The sequence below is a fragment of the Pezoporus flaviventris genome, unplaced genomic scaffold (assembly GCF_033815535.1).
Source record: "Pezoporus flaviventris isolate CSIRO_AGI_PZ_B2104156 unplaced genomic scaffold, CSIRO_AGI_Pfla_v1 ptg000031l, whole genome shotgun sequence".
In the NCBI taxonomy this organism is placed as follows: Eukaryota; Metazoa; Chordata; class Aves; order Psittaciformes; family Psittacidae; genus Pezoporus; species Pezoporus flaviventris.
Window position 1 is genome coordinate 50,905,245 of NW_026892579.1, and position 21,661 is coordinate 50,926,905.

Consider the following 21,661-nt stretch of genomic DNA (forward strand, 5'->3'; position numbering starts at 1 on the left):
TCGGTACAATTTTTTGGGGGTCTGAAATGCTACAGAAGTTGCTAAATGTATGATGTTCCCTGTCCTAGAAAAAGACAGATCTGATTCTGTGTCTGTCAAGGAATGTGTTCCTGTAATTAAATATTTATCTTTGAGCTGACTACATTTTGTCTTTTCTCACTGGACTGTAATTCATGAAGTGTATATACATACCTTATAAAGTAACTCTCTCTGTTGCTCTTCTTTATTACATTTTGTGAACTCTTGATCTGTTTCCATGTTAAAAAAAAACCAAACAAACCCTCAAGATCTACTTATTTTAGATTAATGAATTCTGTAAATGTGTGAAGTCAGTACTATGTACTTTCTTTCTTACTAAATTTTCAAACTAATGACAAAACATGAAAGATTGCTTGAGATATCCTATTCAAAATGTTTAACATATTTTTGGCTTCCTTTGGGATTTTGTTGTCACTTTTAGGTATGTGGAAAGGAATCAAAGATAGTAGGAATTGTGCTGCATTCCTAAAGGAAGAGTTGTTAATGGATGTGCTAACCTCTTGTATCACATTTTCTTTGTGCAGTACATTGTCTAATCCATGCTATGTTTTGGAGGATATCCAATAGACGCTTTAACAGCATTCTTTGAGGAATTAGTATGCTTAAATCATGAATTACAATCTAAAGGCAGTGTTCCTTTTAGGTATCAATTACGTCAGAAATGTGTGGTTATCTTGATTTGGACAACTGTAAATGATTTCAGTTCCACTTTGCCTTGGGCCAAAATCATGCTAAGTTGTACAGAGCAGATGATAAACATATATTTTTGATGTCATTATGAGCTAAACAGGATATGATTGTTTAGCAGTTTGGTTTCAGTTATGATACAAAAAGCAAATATTGTTTATACTCTTTTCTTTTAAAACATTTTATAAAATTAGAGCTAAGAATTCATGAGATTGCTTGCTGTTCTGTGAGGTCTATTCTGCATTTGTACCATGGAGGAGTAAGCAAAGCTCTAAGCCACTTTCAAATGTTACAAAGGAGAACAAACAATTCTACACTTTGGACTGAAAAACACCCTCTAATGCTGTCGTATTAAAAAGAAACTACATTCTTATAGGATTAAATATAGAACTTATTGATGTATCCTGTGATTTTCATTTGAAGCAGAAGGACTACCTCTAAAACAGTAGTAATAGCGATGTGCAAAGGAAAGTGAAATACTCTTAAAATACAGGGCAGACATTAAGAACAAAATTCACATTGCTTTGTCATGGTACATGATTATGGTATTGATACGTTGTGCTTAGATGACTTATTACAAAAACTTCAATAATAGCAATAAATGATGGCAAACCAGCTACCTGTACTGGCAAAATCAAAACAAAATAAAACTGGAATAGCACCTATGCATCACTTCATGACAGTTAGTATTTTGCCTTCCTAAGATAGCAGTGAAACCCTACTCCTTAGAGTAAGAACAGTTATAGATGGAATAAACTGTCTTGTTATTAAAATCAAATATAGGTATTTTTAAACCTCAGGCAATGTCATTGCAAAGCTGACTTTTCTCTCATTCTGTCGATATCAACTTTTTATCATTTATTTTGTAGTTCAAATACCACCCCTACCAGGAAAAATTCTTCCCATCAGATGTCTGAACTGACATACAAAGGAATGTGTAGTGCATCGTGCTGTGAATGCTCTGTTTCATTTTTGTTCCCCTAGGATTGAGAGAAACACCATTCATCTGTCACTCTGACTGCTAATTTAGGGATGTATTTCCAGCACTCACATGTTACATGCAATAATTCAGTTGCAGTAGCTGCCATAATGCTTTCATAGTACATTGCAAGTTTGAATAAACAGTGGAGGGAAAATAAGTTCCCTAGAAGAACAGAATTCCTTGAAAGCAGACTAGATGCCAGCAAAATGCTAAAACTAAGTTACATCCCTATGGAAAGGGACTGGCAGAAGCTTGCGGTTCTTAAATGTGTCTTGTCCTATGAGATACATTAGGTATTTAAAAACTACAGGTACATATTATTGTTCTAGGAAGTTCATTGTGGATGTGATTTGCTTCTGTTAGTGGGAAATCTGTACAAAGCTCACAGAAATGCAATGGGCTGTGTCCAAAATAAGTAGAGTGCAATAAAATGTAGGTGCATTTGGAATATATCCTTTTTTTTCACACGAGGTTTAATTACTCCAGTTTAATTCTGTCTCTGTTCAGATACAGTTAATTTGTTTCTGGGCAATACACCTAAACTAACCTAAATGCACCTTGGCATATGAGGAATCATGCTGTGTAGTCCACTTTGTTTTAGTCATAGAAATAAGGTAGACTTTGTATGCAGTACTAAATTAGCAACGACCAAGAAGATTCCTTCTACTGGAATATAACCATCAGCTTTTGAGTCATCACACTTAGACCTGAGCAAGGTAGCATTGTCCCATTCCTAGGAGTCAGCCTGGGCCAGGAGCTATTTCCAGCACACATTTTGGATGTGGCCACTCTCTTGGGGAGGTTTGGAGATGAGGAACAGGGACACAGGAGGAACATGGACACACGTTGCTCCATGCTGGCTGCCCTTGCACCTAGGGCATGGACCTGGTGTCTTATAACTGAGACAGCTAAAATTTGGTGTCATAGTTCAGAAGAAACCCTATGAGCACTTGTGTTCAAGGAGGATATGAAAAAGGGTGTTGAAGTACTCAAATTCATTGTAGTAATTTGGAAAAGACATACAAAAAATGAACAGAAAAGTATTTAGAAAAAGCTCTGAAGCCTTTGAGGACTACTGTGCTCATCGTACTGGTGAAAATTATGCCAGTGTAAGTGCTGTATGGGGTCATCACTCTTTAGGGAGTATCTGTTCCTGCAGGGTGTATTACTAACAAACTGGAATTTTATTTAAAGCCCATATAGAAAGCTTAGTGCTGTAGTACAGATAACATACACTTAAGAGAAACTGCATGCCAGAAGACAAACTAAGAAGTTTCATGATACGAGGCATCAAGGCATTGCTTCTCAGAGCATATCTTTTTTGCTGTAGAATTGTTACGATAAACTCATTTTTCTTCAGAAATAATTACTTTTAACTTTCTCGCTGATTTCAGATTCTTGTCAGTAGAATCTATATTGTGTATTTAGTTGAGCGGTAACTTCTTATATCTCACAATATTGTTCCCAAATCAAATAATTTATTAATTTTTAGAATCAGAGTTTATAAGCACTAACCCTTCTTTGATTTTAACAACTATACCTTATGGAAGAATGCATCTTGGGGTAAGATTCAGCTACAGATGAAAACATTTAAATTTGTTTGGGGTTTATGCATGGGAGTTAGGTGTCTCATCTCCTGCTCTAATTACTGGAGACTCAGGCATTATAAATAATGGAGTTTAAAGAGCTGTCAAGCTGACCAAATGTTTGTATCTTCTTTACAATGAGATACACAGCTCCTCTGGATGTATTCATCTTGTAGAAAATTTCCCTGTGTTGTCAGTTACCATTCTGCTTCTAATCCTGGCTATGTGGGGGGAGTTGAGGCTGAAAAACTAAGATTAAAAATATTAGAAGTGGAAAAGGCTTGAGTTTTTGGGAACTAGAGTTTTGGGGAACTAGTAAAGGGATGGAGTGTATATATATATATACTCACAAGTACATATGGTTGCTCAGGTTCACTTGAGAATAGAAGTGCAATGCTTGTATTTTTGTGCTGTCTTAAAAGAATACTCTCACAGATCTGTCATCCATTTATCTTGTGCTGGTCCACATAAAGAATTGCACCTTTCTAATATATCATTTACACCAGCAACTCAATAGCCTTAAATTTTAAGACATTAAGTTTTGAAAAAATAAAAGGGTATAGAAAATAAGATTCCTTTTCTTTATCCAGAGTTGTCAAATAGGGATCCCAGTGCAAAAACACAGAAGGACAAGCCATACCATTAGAAACCTTACATCTTATGATTCATTTTTGTATTTGTATGACTAAATAATCGGAGCCCTAAGTGTAAACCAGTATCATCCTCACCTGTGTGTCCAGGCCAAATAAGAGGAGATTGTCTTGAATTTGAAAAGGGATTTCAAATGTCTAAGTAAAGTACTCAAATAGGAGCTGGAAAGTTCCTGCGTGAGGACATCAGATTCCAGGGATAGTGATGAAAAAAAACAGGATCTCCCTTTCCCACCCCCTTAAACTGCTTTGAGAGCTCAGTGCATTGCTACTGCAAGTTGGTCAGAACTTCACTTAACCATTCCTGCCAAAAAGTTTAAACATCCCAATAACTTAAGGCCAGATTCTGTACTCGGAAATGAGAGAGAAACAATCCAGGGGGAAGTTCATTTCTTAGATCAGAGAGGAAAATGCTAATTCTTTGCTTATTTAATGCTTTACACTTTGAACATAATCCATCAGAAACTAGGAAAAGTACTTCTGGTGTCTCCAGGGTGGTTCTTTCTGGAGACTGAAGTTCTGTATATGCAGTGGGACCTTGATGATATGAGAACAGTGTATGATGATCTGTAGCAGACTATAAGGTCAGCATCAGCTCCCTGTATACCATCTACTTCTTTTGACATACATAGATGCAAAGATTAAAAAGAACGATACATGGAACATCAATCAAGGAAAATAAAAACTTTATTCTCTCGGCAATGTGGTTTTTTTCCTGATATTACAAAACATACCTTATGGAAGTCAGAAATGCACATATAGAGGGAATTAATTTCACTGCATCAATCCAGTGTTTCCAGATGAGTGCAAAGATAGCACAACTAGTAGTGTCTCAACTGTAAATTAGCTGTCTGGACATCAAAGTGCTTGTAGCCATATAAAAATAAGCCTGCTGGTATTAATGGTTTCTCTGATTACACATTGCTTGGGAATGTTTGGGAAACTGGGAAAACACTATTTCTCTTGGGTAATGGTTGAATTGGTTAAAAGTAAACAGAAAATAAACAGAAACAGTTTTTCATTATTATCTATAAGTCTGTAAATATTGTGTCATTTTTGTTGGAATGGAAAAAAGCTATCATGTGAAAAGATTTCTTGTTAATGCCAATGTATCTGTATACATTTTACACTGTTACAAATCTAAGATTATTAGGGTTTTCTCACATTGGGTTCAATTGCTATGGTTACATAAAGTGTGCTGTTTGGATCTTCAGTCCTGGTAACATACTCGTCTTAGAGCATTTTAGTAATGTTGCTTATACTGTAAGGCAGTTTCCTTGCAGGAAAAGGTGTTATTTGCTTTCCTGTCTTTTAGTTCTTTCAGTATTTTTTGCCACTGTTTGCTTTCTCTGAGGAAGATTCTGGGCTGTTGTATTTTGTATTTTTGACACTGAAATGACTGTGTTTTAACTTAGCTTCTGGAAGGAAATTTAGCCCTGCAAATACCTTCTACAAAATTACTAAGAATCCTTTTTTTTTCAAATTGGCATTTACCCTCTGATAGCAGAGTGAGCAAGCTATGTGTCATCATAGCCTTTTCATATACATTTGTAGCATACAGAAAAAATAGAGGAGTACTGAAAGTAATTTTCAGGCTGCACTCCAGCTAAATAAAGCTAGACTGAGCTCAGATCTATTGAACTACACAACTTAATGGGTAAAGAAAAAATCTATTGGAGGCTATTGAATACAAAGAGATTGCATTTGATTAAGCAAGTACTTAAACAACAGATCACTGGGTGCTGTATGACTGTTCAGGAGAATAATTATTACAAACTTAATTATAAGTTGTAAGCATATATTTATTATACTATTCCATAAACCTTCACGGCTAGCTACTCTTGGAGCCTGGGATAAGTGGAGATATGTTCTGTCCCTCCTTGCATATATTTGATCTTTGGTTTCATCGTTCTTTCTTGGTTTGAGGTGTTCGTTTTTTTTTACTTCTGACCACAGGATTAGCCAGGACTAGTGCAGTTTTTCTCCTCAGAAGTAAAGAAGTCATTTTGCTAGTTTCTGGTCTGTATTGCCTGCAGTACTAGATTGAATTTGGGTAGGATTTTGTAAACCTCTGTCACAGGCACTATTGTAAGATATCAGGAATCACTTGATTCACTCAATAGTCGCTATCTGTGTATCATCATCTTCCTTTGAGTAAGTTCCAGAGTGAAAGCTAGCATGTCATAAGATTTTATTAAGTATTATCCAGTTGCTAAGTACAAGTGTTGTGATTTTACATTCCCATTTGCAAAGCCAGCAAAGGGCCAAGACTTCCCACCTATATTCGGAGTAGAGTTCAAATACCGCTGGGAAAGCCAAATGATCTGTTGCCAAAGGTGATGGTCATTAAAATAAATCAAATTAAATCAAGTAAATACATTGCTTCCTATTGAATTAAGAGGTATATTAGAAATACCTCTGGCATTTTTGGTTTCAAAGCTTATTCTGATAGGACCACACCTGTAACCTGACACTTAGTCTATCCCTAAAATAGGATATTCTATAGCAGATTTTGAGAGAAGGTATCATTTTAGTAATGATAGTAACAATAAGAATACAGGTACAACGAACAATGCAAAGTATGCATGTTAATGTGATTTTAGTTTTATCAGCTTTCCATGTAAATTAACATACAAGGAATTAAAGTGAGCACAAGTAGTCTCTTAAGCAGGGTAGTTACCTCCCCTTGTACTGCATTTTCTTGAAGCCTTTCTTTCTGTTTATGCAGCAAACTTATATATGATATTGGTTCTTGAATCTTACAAGGTAACTAAAAGCAGTAATTCATAGCATGGCAAAATAGATTATGAGTCATGATACCAGAGCATTCAAATCGTTGTAAAGCAAGCCTCCCATTCAGAAGGACCTTTTTGATAGACTGGAGAAATGGGCTGATGGAAACCTCATGAAGTTCAACAAAAGAAAATGTGTGATGAAATAACCCCATGCAATAGTACAGCTTGTGGGCCAACCACATACCGGCTGTGTTAGCAAGAGGTTAACCAGCAGGTCAAGGGAAGTAATGCTTCCCCATTATTTGGCACTTGCCAGACTGCATCTGGAATCTGTGTCCAATTTTGTGCTTCCAAGTGCGAGAAGGACTTTGACATACTGAAGCGAGTCTGGCAGAGGGTCACCAAGAAATTTAGGGGCTGGAGCACCTGATACATGATGAAAGCAACCAGAGCCTGTTCAGCATGAAAAAGAGGAATCTAAAGGGAAATTTTGTTGCTGTCTACAACTGACTAATGGCAGGATATGAAGGAGATGTAGCCAGACCCTGCTTGAATATGCATAGTAAAGGACAGAATTTGGACTGATATTTAATAGGAGAAAAAAAACTGAAATCAAAGATTGAAACCAGTTGGTCAGGAAGGTTGAGGAATTCCCCAACTTTGGAAACATTCCAAACTTGACCGGTCAAGATTCTGAGCCACTTGATCTAACTGGACCTCTTTTGAACAGTATGAAACTACAGATCTCTGGAAATGCTCCAAACTTTTTCAGGTGTAAATTATTCTACCATTCTATGACTCTGCACTGAAGTTTCCCATTTCAGATAATAAAATGGCAGGTGAGGTAGAAATAGAAGATCTTTTGTAAGACATAGGTGATAAACTATCTCAAATTTCTAAAAACTTTTTAAAAATCTTGGTAGCATATAATTGGACTTTCCGGCTTCTGCACTTTCTGTAATCTGTAACTGCTGGTATTTCCTGGAATAGATGGTTTATGTATATAAAGAACAGGGTTTTCTGTCTTTCATTTTGTCTCAGTCATTGTGGTTTATTTTATCTATAATGTTGCTTGCTGTATTCTTCCATAAGAATATGGTCTGGCTGCTGCAAAATTGCTCTCGGTGACAGCTTCACACATGTGTCACAGCTACGGAATCAGAAGCAGTAGGATTTAAGCATCTTAAGTATCTGTTGAAATGGTAAAGTAATATAATTAAGCTCTACATGTTGCAAAATGGGATATGTATCCTTACCCAATCCACTAGAGAATGAGCCCACAACATTCCTAGTAGAATAGCATGGGTTAACAAGCTGGTGTAGTTTATTAACTCTACACAAGATAGCATGTTTCCATTTGTATGTTTTGGCCCTCACGGTTTAAATTTTGTGTCGTCTCTTTTCTTCTTTTGTTCTAGGCAGTCATACCCTTTCATGAAATGAATCAGAAAAGGTTGTTTTAATTCGGATACTCAGAAATTATAGTAATAGTTCTCATTTTCAGATCTATACCTACATAAAGTTCTTGTGGAGTGAACATGTGGAATTTAATCTTACAGATACTCTTGAGATCAGAATTTGATCCTTTTAGTAATCTGGGGTTCACTTTTACCTAACTTTGATATGGCAAAGATTAGGCATTGCTGCTGCTTTGGCTTGACAAAACACATCTGCGACCTAAGTTTTCAAGGAAGACGAGACCTTAATGCTATCACTAGAAAAGCTAATTTTGCATAGAGAATAAATTTTAGAAATTGATTTATGTGAACTTGGTAAGAGCTTTATCAAGTAGGGGCCATAGGCTTCTGTTTGATTAAAAAAAAAAAAAGTATTCTTCTCAGCTGAATGTGTGGATTTGTGACTTCAGGTGTATCATCTCTTCACATCTGCATACAGGTAATGCCAGACTTTTACAATTTCTTTGACATGTTGGTATATGTATCATATACCCTGCGCTTTCAATGTTCTAAAAGAGATTTCTTTAAAAGCAATGGCGAAAAAGCAATATAAAGTGGTAATATAAAGCATACATTAAAATGCATATATTTTATTCTCAAATAACTCTTAAACATTTTTTTCAGCCTCTTCTTTTGAGTGTAGCACATGTGAGGGGCAAAGATAGGGACTCCTTGGTAGCAGTGTTAAGTACCGTTGAAACTTTGCCTGGAACTTCGGAAGCAGTCATTAGATTTGGTTTTCCATTTGATCAAACGAAAGAAGGACGGGTAATCTCTGTCAGAGGACTGGATTTTATTTCCCAAGGCTAACAGTCATTTCCAGGACTTTGTCAGACCTACTAAGAGTTTTTTCTACCATTGTCAGATGGTATTATTTAAAATCAGTTCATCCACTTGTGTGGGATTCATATCCTATATCATACAGTGACTCTGACAAGAAGATGCTTTTACTAGGAGTGTTATTCAAAGCACCGTTGATTTTCGCAGGCTGCAGACATCTGCAGAAAAAACTTGTAGAACATACAGCATCTGGTATTGAGTCCTAGCTCCTTACACAGACCATATCAAACAGCTTAGAAACGGAACACATACTCTACATCCGCTTGGAAATAATTTTTTTTTATGTTTGTTGTAGATGTATTAGCTGTCAGCTCATATCATCAGCTAATTATTTTATATCTGAAAATTGTAATAGCATCCTCAGATGTACTAAATTCAGGCAGATTTCCAGCTACTAATCACACCCTTTTTAAAATGGGAGTTAACTCTTAATGTACCCCAAGGCTGGAGGCCTGATTTCTAGTTCCAGTATTTAAAGAAATGTGTTAGTTATATCACTGTTTGCTGTGTCAGCTAACCTTGTCACCTTCAATTGGATTTTAAAGGAGACAAAAATGCCGAAGAGACATTGGCCTTTCTGAAATGCTAGATCTGACTCTAAAAATGACAGAAAAAAATCAGAACCCCCCGAGGAAACAGAACAACCACCAATGAAGAGTAAATTTTCTTCAGCAGCATATAAGATGGCATGAGAATCTACAGCAGCATCTAACAGCGCTGTCAACTAATTGATGCCAGATGGCAATTGTTAGTGTTGCTACACTGGAAGCACCTTTAATAGTAAATAGACTTCAACCTTCAAAGCTGTGCTTCAAAATGTTGCTATTGAAGGCATTGTTCTTTGCATCCCAATTATGTTACATTGTTAAGTATAGGATTTTGAACTGAATATACTTTTCCGTTATTTTGTGAGTAGGGCTCTGTAATTTTTTGATTTTTTTCTTTTTTTCATAGATCTTTGATTCATCCTGCCACCCGTCCACCTCCCAGATAATCCCTAACCTTTCCATCTCAGTCAGTCTGAAGCACCAGGAAAGTCTAAGCTGAAAACCTAAGAGAGAAAACCTTAGAAATGTGAACAGTTCTGGTATTTTGTTTTCATTTTCAGGTTAAATTTATAAAACTATCCGTTCCCAGCAAGAAGAATATATTCCTGAAGTATGGCATGTATTCCGTATTCAGGGAACAGTGTCTTGTTAAATTTATTTCTGTAACAGGCTGGATGAATGAATACTGTGTTCAAACACTGTTATTAATGCTGCATAACAATTAGAATATCGGGCACTGCAAATTAAGACGATTGAAAGTCAAATTCCCCAAACTAGCCTTTTTTGGTTATGTCTTACAGTCTGAATACTCTTTATTGCTTTTAATTCCTGATATGAAATAAACAGTGGCTTCCCTCTTATGATGGGACTCAGAGGACCTGTGCTGATTTAGAACTGAAAATCCAAGCAGCTAAACAGTTCATAATTAAATTTGCAAATCGTGGTACATTTAAATGAATTAATTTAAAGTGATTTTAAAATGACACTTTTCTGCAATGCACAATTACAATAAAGACTTCTGGTGTTGCTTTGAAATGTTACAATATTATTACGGTAATTTAGAAATGTTTCAAGATCTTTTGTAATTCTGCATATCTCTCCAAATGAGATAAAATTAAGCATAATTTTTTCTTAAAATACCTATTTTAAAATACTTATAGTAACTCAGAATATAGTGCCTCAAACTTTGCAATAGCTTGTAATTCTGATACATAGGTGAATTCAATTTTTGTAGGTATGTGCCACTAATGTGAATTTAGATCTACACACCCCCCCCCCGAAAAAAAAAAAAAGCATTATCTGCATATTTTGAAAGTACATTCAAATACTTACTTTTGGAACTGAAACCAGTACCCAGCATGCAGCTCAAATTATGGATTAGGGCTACATTATTAAGTATAGTTGAGAATTTCAGAGGTCATTGACATACAGCATTCAGATACTTTCTGAATGATAGGTCTTTCTTCATTGAATTATGTCTTGTTGCAAATGAATGGAGTTTTAAAATAATTCTAAGTGTATAATATCAACCAATAGAAGAGCGCTGTAGGATTTAGCTGAGATAGTGTTAACATTAGCTGATTACATCAATATTTGTAAGATTCAGATTCTCAAGGGTTGTTTCTTTGGAAAGCTGCACATACTCATTATCAGTTTAAACCATCAGCATAAGAGCTGCCTTTGTCTTGGAAATATAAATAAAGACTTGTCAGTAAAAGATGAAGACTCTTTACCACTTTACAAGTGAAGGGAATGTGTAACAAAGGCTGTAGAAGTCTAAAATTTCAGCTGAACGTATTACTGTCATGGCATGTCCTATACTAAAAAACTTAAAACTATTTCACAAAAAATGTTTCTTCTAATGTGTTGTTTTAAATTCTATTTTACTTAAGCAAATATTTAAATATTATATTAGTTTTTCTGCATACTTGACATGAATATAATTCTACCTTCCTGCCAAGTATGTCAAATCCCGAATTCACTTTCATTTGCCAGGGTAAATGTTTATTTTGTTTTCCCACATAATGTGCTCTTTAAAGTGTCACCAGGATACCAAATCTGATTGCTTTTTAATAGACATAGTGGGGGTTTTTTGCTTTCATTAGAAAACAGGATAAACTATCAGTAAAGCTTATGGTAATGAATCTGTATACAGTAGATGCTCTTTGCTCTCCTTCCCCTCATCTCACCATTAAAAAAAATGAAATTCCTATCAAAACTATTGTAATGATACCTCATTTTTCACACATGCATGAAGGGTCTGTAGTAGTAAAGGTGTTTGGGGGGGAGGCATTCAGTGTTGTAAAGCAAGAGACCAGGATATATAGGATCCATTTCTTCTGTTAAAGGTAAGCTATGATGACTCCACAAGGCTCCCCAAAACAACTTTGTTCTTTGTTTTGCTGTGAAATAGGTGATATTATGTAAGATACAATTTATTGGAAGCTTACTATTAAAAAAAGGTGGTTTCACTAATACAAACTTTTACATTTCAGATGCTAAAAGCTGCCAGCAAATGCTCACATAGTTTTTCACGTCAGTAAGTTTCACTGACTTTTATCCTTGAAGGTCTCAAAGTATTCCTTCAATCTTAACCAAACTAAAAAAATCTGACAAATGTTGTTTAGAAATCAAAATTCTGGATTTTCTGTTTTTAAATGATGTATCGGTAAAGCTTCAACTAAAATTTTCAGTTCTGTTTCTTATGCAAATGAAATGGAACTGGTTTAAGTATTACTGTGACAGTTTTCCACAATTCAAGAATTTATTTTTTTTTTGAGATTTCCCTTTTTATTTTCCAAAGAAAGGAATGGGGATGTTTACTAAGACAACTCCTGTAGTGTCTTTGGGTGATGGCAATTGTTTAGAATTCATGACAGCATATGTTTCTTTGGTTTTATGTAAATACTTAATAATTTTGTGGTATATTTATCAATGAGCACAGTGTAAGGGACTAAATAAATAGATGTTCCAAATTAGGCAAATCAGACAATGGTTCAAATTAACTTAATTCCAAAGCTAAATCATTGTGTTAAATCTCAGAATGTTCATGTTTTCCTTTTCCTTTCTAACATTCAAAAGAGAAAAGAGAAAGTAGAGGGGGAATAAAAAGCATTTGGCAATTAAGCAAACCGCCTTTGGGAAAATAATCTTTTTATGATTCTATTTCTCATGTATATAGTGGAGATAATGCTCACAAGGCTACTATGAAGACAAATTCTCTCATATTTAAAGGAATTAAGAAAAAGTAATGAATAGCAGCATATACAATTTTGCACAGTTAAATAAATAGCAGGTGTCACAAAGTTATTAACATCTAACCAAGGAAATATTCACACTGGGTCAGATTCTGTTTTCAGTGTCATGTATGAGAAACAAAACAACTAATCTTTTGTTCAAAGCCTTTTAATTCAGATAATGATTTTTAGGGTCTTCTTACTTTTCATACCCGGGCATGTAGTGCAGTTTTGTTTTGTGTTTTTGTCCTCCAGCCTGTGCAAGCTGGGGATATGTGGCTAGAGTGTATCATGGCATCACCATGCACAACGTTTGTACTGGTTCAGTATTAGTGCAAATAACCCCATAAGCTTTGCAGCAGTTGTGAAACAAGCCTTACATTGTGATTGTTTCAGCCTTCATTTGCACTCAGTCATTCTCAGATGGAAAATTAGGAGCAGAACCCAGGTAGGAGCTTTGACTATCAAAGTCCAGTTCCTTTTCTGGTTGGGAAGCCTGGGCTGTTCAAGAGGCAGGAGGCAGCCAAATTCAGCCTGTGAAGTTGAAAGAGACATCTCTTATCAAGTATTTTAAGCTTAAAGAGAAATGTACACTGTCTATGTAAAATCACATGCAGATTATATGTAATTCATACTGGTCACTGATTTCTGAGGGAAGCATTTCCTTTTTAACTCAATGTATGACTCACTTATTCCCCGAATTTCATGATGTGATTTTTATCTGGAGTTTCATGTTTTGCAATTATCAAATTAGAAAGGCTTTTCCGAAAGACTAAAAGTATGACCACAGAATTAGACTCAGTGGTGTAAATGCCACAAGTTGAATGTGAAATGTCTACATGCACACTTCTTGTGTTAAGGAAGCTAGAATGCATTTTTGAATACCACTCTGTATTGTTCTCTGATTGCAGTGAACTCTAACAAAGTAAGTTCAAATAACTGCATTCTCCAGTCATATGCCAAGGGGAGCACATCTGCATACATGTGGTACCATGTATTTTAATTGTAATTAATTTTAATTAATTAATGCTTTCCTTATAGACATTCATGAATGCACTTCTTACACAAATTCATCATAAGAGTTAGCAGATTTGGATTTGTTGTGGGAAATGGCTTAGCTAAATTGTTTTACTCATTTTTGTCGTTAATAGTTTAAGTGAATTAGTGGCCTTCCTTTCAAAAACCAGATCAGTATCTTGTCTAGGTGCATCTCATAGTTTATAATCATCTCCCAGTTTGCATTAACAACTGCTTTGTATTGCTAAAGGGTGAGAAGTTCTCAGCTGGAATCCAGACATCTGTTTCTGACAGCCATCTGCATTCCTGTGTCTACAGGGAGAAGGGCACGTCCAGAGCTCACACATTCTCTTACCACACCTTTCATAGATGTGATCAGCCTACAGAGGTGCCTCTCTTTTCCCACTGATTATAAAGGGTGACTTGGTTATACTAAAACACCCAGCATTGTATGAGGTGAGTCCTAGCCCGAGGCAGTGCCTGTAATGACTTTATGAAAGAACACAGCCAGTTTAGCAGCAGCTGGAGTTCTCCTCCCTGGCCTGTTTTCATTCCAGAATACCTTTATAGAGGGAGTCCTAGTTGTATTTCTAATCTGCATGTAGGATAATATATAGAAAAGGCTCTTTTAGTCTTGTGTCCCTTTTTGAAAACCCATTTTTCTGCTTTCCTTTGGCAAGAGGTTGATAACCATCTATAGTAGGTGCAATCTTAAGTTAGGAGAGATGTTCATAGGGTGAGATCCTACAGCTATTGAAGTTAACAAAAGCTTTGCTGGGGATATTATAGAGACAGGATTTCATCTATAAGTTGCAAGACCGAATTCAGACTTATGAATTGGTTTGCTGTAATGTATACCAAATTACTTGTGCACACGGAAAAAAAAAGAAGTGCCTTGGATTTCTTCTTTGTACATTCTGCCATTATTTTGGAAGTTGGGCTTTTTTAAAAAAATATTTTTTCAAGGAACAACATAACTAGAAAAAAAACCCAAGCATTTTTAATTGTAAACATTTTTGTTTCCACTCTGATTGAAAGACCATCATCTGCCAAGGGTGCCTGTGTGTATATGCCTGTAGCATTGTAGTACTTGTAGTATCTGAAAGAATGTCAGATAATGTGAGTATTGGCTGATCTACTGGGGATGAATATAAGACAAGTCTGTTTTTTTGAGCATAAGGGAAAAGACAGAATTTTAATATTTGCAAATATGAGAAGTATTGCTCATATGGTCTGAAACTTATTCAAGTTTCTCCTAGTGAAAATTTTCCTAAATCTTCTCATACTTCTTTTCTTGTGGAGCTCCAGAAGACCATTCAGAATGCCATTTCTCAGTATCTGTCAGCAGGCCTGATGCACAAAGAATTGCAGAGATATGCCTTACAGGATAATGAATTTTATCAGAGGAATTGCTTGCTAGTATGTGCATTGGGTTCAATTTGCTTTCCTTTGTTTTCCACATAAAGAGTGTAAGAACAATGCTTTTGAGGACTTCCTCTTCTTCATTTCTAATTTAACATTACCAAAACTCTGAAGTGTCTTATTAGAAGCATATATTGATCCTGGCTGTTAACAGGACAGAGTTTTATGGTGCTTTGCTTTTTGTTTTTTTTTAATTAGATTTGTTGTCTTATATGCATTTACTAAGTAAAGCCAGTGAATGAGAGGTCTTGTCCCTAGATTTTTTTAGTTACCTGCTGTTCAGTTTAACTTGCTTTACTGGATGTATTGCTTAACAGGTCACGGCTGTAAAGTGAATAATTCTGGACATATTGTAGGGGTGACTAGATAGAATATGTTTGGGAATTGAGTTTTACTGAAGTGTCTTATGTATAGAATTAATCTCCTGGTGAACTTTGATTTGAAATCACCCGTTAACCTTATGCCGTTCTATCTGTATTCAGTAGGAGCAGGACTCTCTTCCAGTCCTCCTCTACAGCAAGGATGATGTGCAAGTGTGCAAGACATGTTGTGCTTTTACCAGTCTGAGCCAGCCTTCATTCAAGACTATAAACAGGCTTCAGTCCATTCAGAGGAGTGGAAGGAGTGCAGTTTCAGGGAGTCAGATTATTTGTAGGAAACTCTTGAGTTGACTGTTATTCAGTGCTAAATTACCAAGTGTCTACACACCTGAACTGGGTTCAAAACCAAGCTATCTGCAAATGACAATGGGGGAAATATTATGAGGGTGAGAAGTACTTGAGGATTTTTTAAGATGACATATAATAACTACAAGAAATTTGCACAGAATCGAATACAAATGTTGAGTAAATATACAATTCATTTATCATCTATCCCGATCTGTAGTCATAAAGCTAAAAGAAATATTTTACCAATTTCTTATAGCTTACAGTATTTTCCTTTTGCTTATAAGTGAGCCTCTATAATTATTGTATTATCATTAAATCGAATGTCATGGCTTGATTGTCCTGAGTTCAGCAGTAGCAGTCATTTTTTCTCCTTAGTATCTGGTGCAGTGCTGTGGTTTTGACTTTTGGCCTGGGAACAACGCTGATAACACCGATGCTTTTAGTTGTTGCTCAGTAATGTTTACTCTGACCAAGGAATTTCTGAGTCTCATGCTCTGCCGCAGGGAGGAGGGGAAGCCGGAAGGAAGCAGAGACAGGACATCTGACCCAAACTAGCCAAACGGTTATTCCATACCATAGCACGTCATGTCCACTATATAAACTGAGGACAGTTACCCAGAATAGTAAGATCGCTGCTAGTGTCGGGCTGGGTATCAGTCAGCAGGTGGTGAGCTATTGTATTCTCTCCCCTTGTTATTTCCCTTATCATTATTATTATTGGTGGTAGCAGTAGTGGTTTGTGTTATACCTTAGTTACTGGACTGTTCTTATCTCAAACTGTGGGAGTTACATTCTTTCTATACTCCTCCCCATCCCTCTGGGAGTGGGGGCAAGAAAGAGAGCAGGAGTGACTGAGCAAGCTGCGTAGCCAACTGGGCTTAAACCACGACACTGATTTTGACTGCAAATAAAAGAAGAAAACTGAAACTCATTAGGCAAAAGGGGCTGCTTTGCTGTTTGTATCTCCCAGACAATGCAGTGATGCCTGTTTTGATGACTTCAGGCTTTACTTGTGGGTGCTAAAGCTGTTTATATGAACCTCATCTATGAATTGATACAAGATCCGGATAAGTGCTCAGAAGAATGCTGTCTAGAAGACATAAAGGTATCCTAATATTAAACTGGTGTGAAAACTTTTTGATGTACAGCCAGATGGAAACCACAGAAAGGTGTTACAGTATCCTTAACCAGAAAAGCGAGGGAAGGTCACTTGTGTTAATATATTAATAAATCCCACATAACTTTTGAAGTTTGGTAGCAAAGTTTATCCAAAATCATTTAAAATTTTTTGAAAAGCAAAAAAAAAAAAGGTAGAAGATAGCCATGATTTTAACACATAGTTTTACAAAATTCATGACAATACTTATTATAGCATAAAAAAAATATTTTACTGTAAAAATCAAGGGTATTCTGTGAAATGGAAATGTTTTGTGTGCAGGTTCCAGCTTCACTTTTCAGACTAGCAGTAATAAATTTAGACAAGGAATTTGGACATGATATGGAGCTGGTTCAAATAAATACAGTATGTGTAGAATTTGCGTATTTTCAAGGGCAAAGTATTGCAGGGGCTGTGAGTCCCCATCAGGAGGTGAATTTTATTTATTCCTTAAGCAATGAGATCATGACTGCTGGGAATTAATCCATTCATTTTGTTATTGTCTGTTCAATTTCATTTGCTTTCTTTTCTCATAATTCCCTCAAAATTTCTACGTAATTTTAAGTAGTTTTGCCAGCTCTTTTCCCCCTGCTTATCTGCACATACTTCGTTAGGATACATTTTGCATACTTTGGGGAAGATGAATGGAGTTAACACACAGACAGGGTACAGAGCCGCCTTTGTATACATTTGCATTGCTTTGCCTTGAGATCAGAACAGGAACAAAATGACTGAGTCATTCTTTAGTCTTGGCTTTTGCTTATCCCTCAATGGTGTTCTTCATTGACCAGAGTAGAATTCATCTTGCTTTTCTGAGGATGTCTGTACTGTAGGCATGTAGACCTACGCAAGTGTCTGTACCCCTGATGTATGCAGTTGATGAATTTTAGACGAATTCATAGATGTCATTCATCTGACTTATTTTAACCTCTAGTTTAGCTTGAAATTGCTCTCTAAAAGTGCCCAATATCTTTCTTACTGTAAAGGGACTTTAGGTGACTAATTAGGATACTGCAGAGATCTAACTTGTTTGAGTGAAACCCCATCTTTTGTCCCTGGTCAGAAAATCACCAATTTTTTGTAATGGAAAATTATATTTAAAAAAGGTGTAATTAATATTTGTCGTAATCCACAGCTTAGTTTCATATCATTTACAGTTGTGGATCCTTAACATCTGTGTAATAGTTAAGGTTTTTAAGGTTCTTAAGGTCTTAAACTCTGTTTATTCATGGGGAATGGGGTTAATAATACTGTAGAGATAAAAGAAAAACTGTTCTTACTAGTTATAACTGTGAAATACATTAAACTGGGGATCACCTTGGTCTGACAGAAAAAGACCTCATTTTTTCTTCTATTATTGGGAACTTTGTACTAAACACACGAGCGCTCAAAACCAGTACTACATCAAAGGCCTCAAGTTTGCTATGCAGACTTGTTCAGGTTAATGGTTACTGCAGAATGTATGGTATGTTCTATAAGGGGTCGGTAAAAATTATAAAAATTCCCTGTATGTCTGTTCTTTATAGACAAATCAGGTATTACATCACAAAAGCTATTGATCTTTCCCCAAGTGGCATTTTTATTTTCTGTACAAAACTCTAAGTAAGCTTGATCTTTGAAAATGCTTACTCTTAAAACCCTTTTTTTCTTTGCTTACTAATTCAAGTGATTCTCAGAAGAGTAAATACATTTTTCCTTTATGTAACAAAAATCTTCAGATAGTGATAATCCTCAGATGATTTCTAGATATCGAAGAGTAAAACTGTATTTTCAGCGTATTTGTAAACTCTTCAATATTGAGCTATCTTATATTTCATTCCTCAAATTACTTTTTGGGTTTTTTGGTACAGCATACAGTGCCCTGTTATTCTCTAGTCTAAATAATGATGATAATAATAATAATAATGAATATTTAGCATATTCTTTTAGTAATATCAATCATTGCAGGGCAACTTTGATTTTTCCCTGGGGTAGCCACCTAGCTCCTTTGGCACTGTGATAGATGCACAATGAAGAGGTCTTTAGCAAAGGAAATCAGGAAGTCAAGCCACAATATTAATATTCAAGCAGTTTGGGAAGCCAACATCTTCATCATTAATATTGTTGCCAAACACAGGGGTGTCCAGCCATGCTGCATACGTTTTTCAAATGTTCCAGTTTAGCAGCTACTCGGCACATTTCCTTCAAACGCAGAAGAGTTGGTAAGCAAGTTAACGTTTGGCTTCTTGCCTTCCCCCCACACAAAGAGCTTTATATGTCAAGTGTGAAAGCTTTAAAATGGAATCAAAATAAGATTATTTTTCATCTTGGATGGTAGGTGACAGCATGCAACTCTGCCTTTTCTTTCCTTTCTTTTTTTAGTCTTCCTTTTTAGTTCTTCATGCTGAAAGAAAGATATAATGCAACACATTTTTTTGGAAGACTAAGCACACATTTACTGTGCCAGGTCCTATCTACTGCAGCCTTCAGCATGTTCCAAGGAAAGCATTCAAAGTATTTTAACTCTGCTGTACACCACATAACTCAGCTTCTTAACTTCTTAGACTGACTAGTACTACTATAGAGGGAGTAAAAACAATACGTTTTTAATTCTTTTGATAAACCAGTAGAGCAGTGTCATTGATGTTATTTATTGTATCTGGTTTCAAGCTAAGATTACTTCAAGGAGGCATATCGTTAGGGGTGTCAGTGTTTCTTCATGCAGGAAAGATTCCCAGCCAATTGCTTTTATACTGATGAAAGAGGACTTCAATCCTGTTGGAGTCATTTGCTGTTCCTTCCAAGAATAGAATTTGGAAAATTTCACTTGTATAAAACTAAAGTTATTTCTGAGTTAAATCATCCTGTGTGATTTCTTGTTCTCATGGAAAGAAAAAAAAGTTCAAAAATGACTGTAAAAAAAAAAGCAAGTGAGTATTTTTAAGACTTAAAGCATTGCTTACAGCTTATGGCATTTTCACAAACTTATTGTCACTTCCCATCACCGAATGCTGTTTCCTTTAAACTCCTTTGGCCTGGAGAAACACTGTGTTCACAGTAAAATGCTCACTCTTTCTTCTCCCTTTTTATCCCATGTTATTGATTGATTTTCAGTTTATGGAATATACCTTAGAAATGTAGATGCAAGGCAGCATTAAATTTTTCCAAAGCAGGGATAATGTAAGAGAAAATGATTACTGGCTGTACTCTTGTAAAGTGAAGAGGAAAGATGATCTGCTGTTGTCTTCTGCTTTGGTATTTCCGTAAAGATAATATACCTTTGTATATTTCGCCTGCATTTGCTGGTTATTTATAGACTATTCTAAAACTGGTAGGACTGATGGAATGGCTATTCTTATACCTTGAACTGTACATTTCCATGCCATGATGTGGGGGTTCTTTTAAAGTGTATTAGGAAGAAAATACAGGTATTTATTTTAAAAGCTATTGTATCTTAGAATGATTTAGCCCATCACTGTAGAACCCACCTGTAAGAAAGACTTCTTTTAGAGAGGAGAATTAGAGGGGAAAAGCAATTTTTTTTCACAGGTACACAGGTAATTTTACTACATTAAGAAAAAATCCATACAGAGAAAAAGTAAGTTTGAGCATTCATTTAGTATATTAAGAACAAAATTAAGTCCTGTATTGAAACAACTACTGTAGACAATTTGTAGGAGAAATGAAAATCCCTCAGCAACACCTTTCTTTTAGTAAACCTTTGATGATTGATATTTTTTTGTTTCATTTTTTATAAGGGAACTCAGGGAGTTATGGCAAAATTTGTGTGTATGTGGTTGGTTTTTTTCCTTGGCGATTTCTGTCCTTAATGTGAGCACACCTATACTTCACCTTCTTTGTGCATGGTTTCTTCAGCTGTACGGGCTCACTGCAGAAGTAGTCCTGCTGCCATCAGCGTCTCCTGATACTACTTTGTATCCTTAGTTATGGTTCTGTTCTTACCAGGTGTAATGATTTATTAAATGAATTACTGTTTGAAAGATAGCTATATTTGTTTCCTTAATGTTTAAGGCAATTTGCTTTTCTTCTTTGAGAGGCTTGAGTCTGCTTCTGAAGAGGATAATCATTCTCTTTAATCTAACTGCTTCTTCCTGCCTTTGATACATGAAGGATTTAATCTTTTCTAGAGACCAGATCCTTACCTTGTGAAAATCATACCTGCTCTGTTGAAGTAAACAAACTTCAAGCACGTATTCAAACCAAACTATCAACTTCAGTGCTACTTCAACCACAATTCAGTTATGGCATAGTGTATACATGGAGGGAAGGGTGTGTATGATGCTTATGGTTTTATACCTTGACTTTTTTGAGATACACTCTTTTGGTTGACCCTAAGCCCTGTGTGAAATACATTCTTAATTCTGGTCGTGAACATTTTAAGCTATTATTTCTTCAATGACCTCTAATTTAGTCTATCTCCCTTTCTTTTCCTGTAGGTGTTCAGAAGTATAAAAAAAGCCAAGCATAAATTAAGAAACATAGAACTAAATTTTTCTTAGTAGTGCTGGGTAGAATAATGCAGGTTGGAACAACCACAAGTTGTTGCTTGTTGGTAGTTTCAAGTGGCATGTTAGAAATCTTTTTTACTAGTTCAACACTAGGGCAGATTACCCAGAGGAGACATATAATGTCTGTCCT

At 35.8% G+C, this 21,661-nt stretch overlaps 1 protein-coding gene across 5 annotated transcripts in view; it reads left to right on the forward strand.

Moving 5' to 3' along the window:
- SUPT3H (SPT3 homolog, SAGA and STAGA complex component) overlaps nucleotides 1-21,661 on the forward strand; it is a 273,957-nt gene that overhangs the window by 187,303 nt on the left and 64,993 nt on the right. The gene's annotated exons all lie outside the window — the stretch shown is intronic.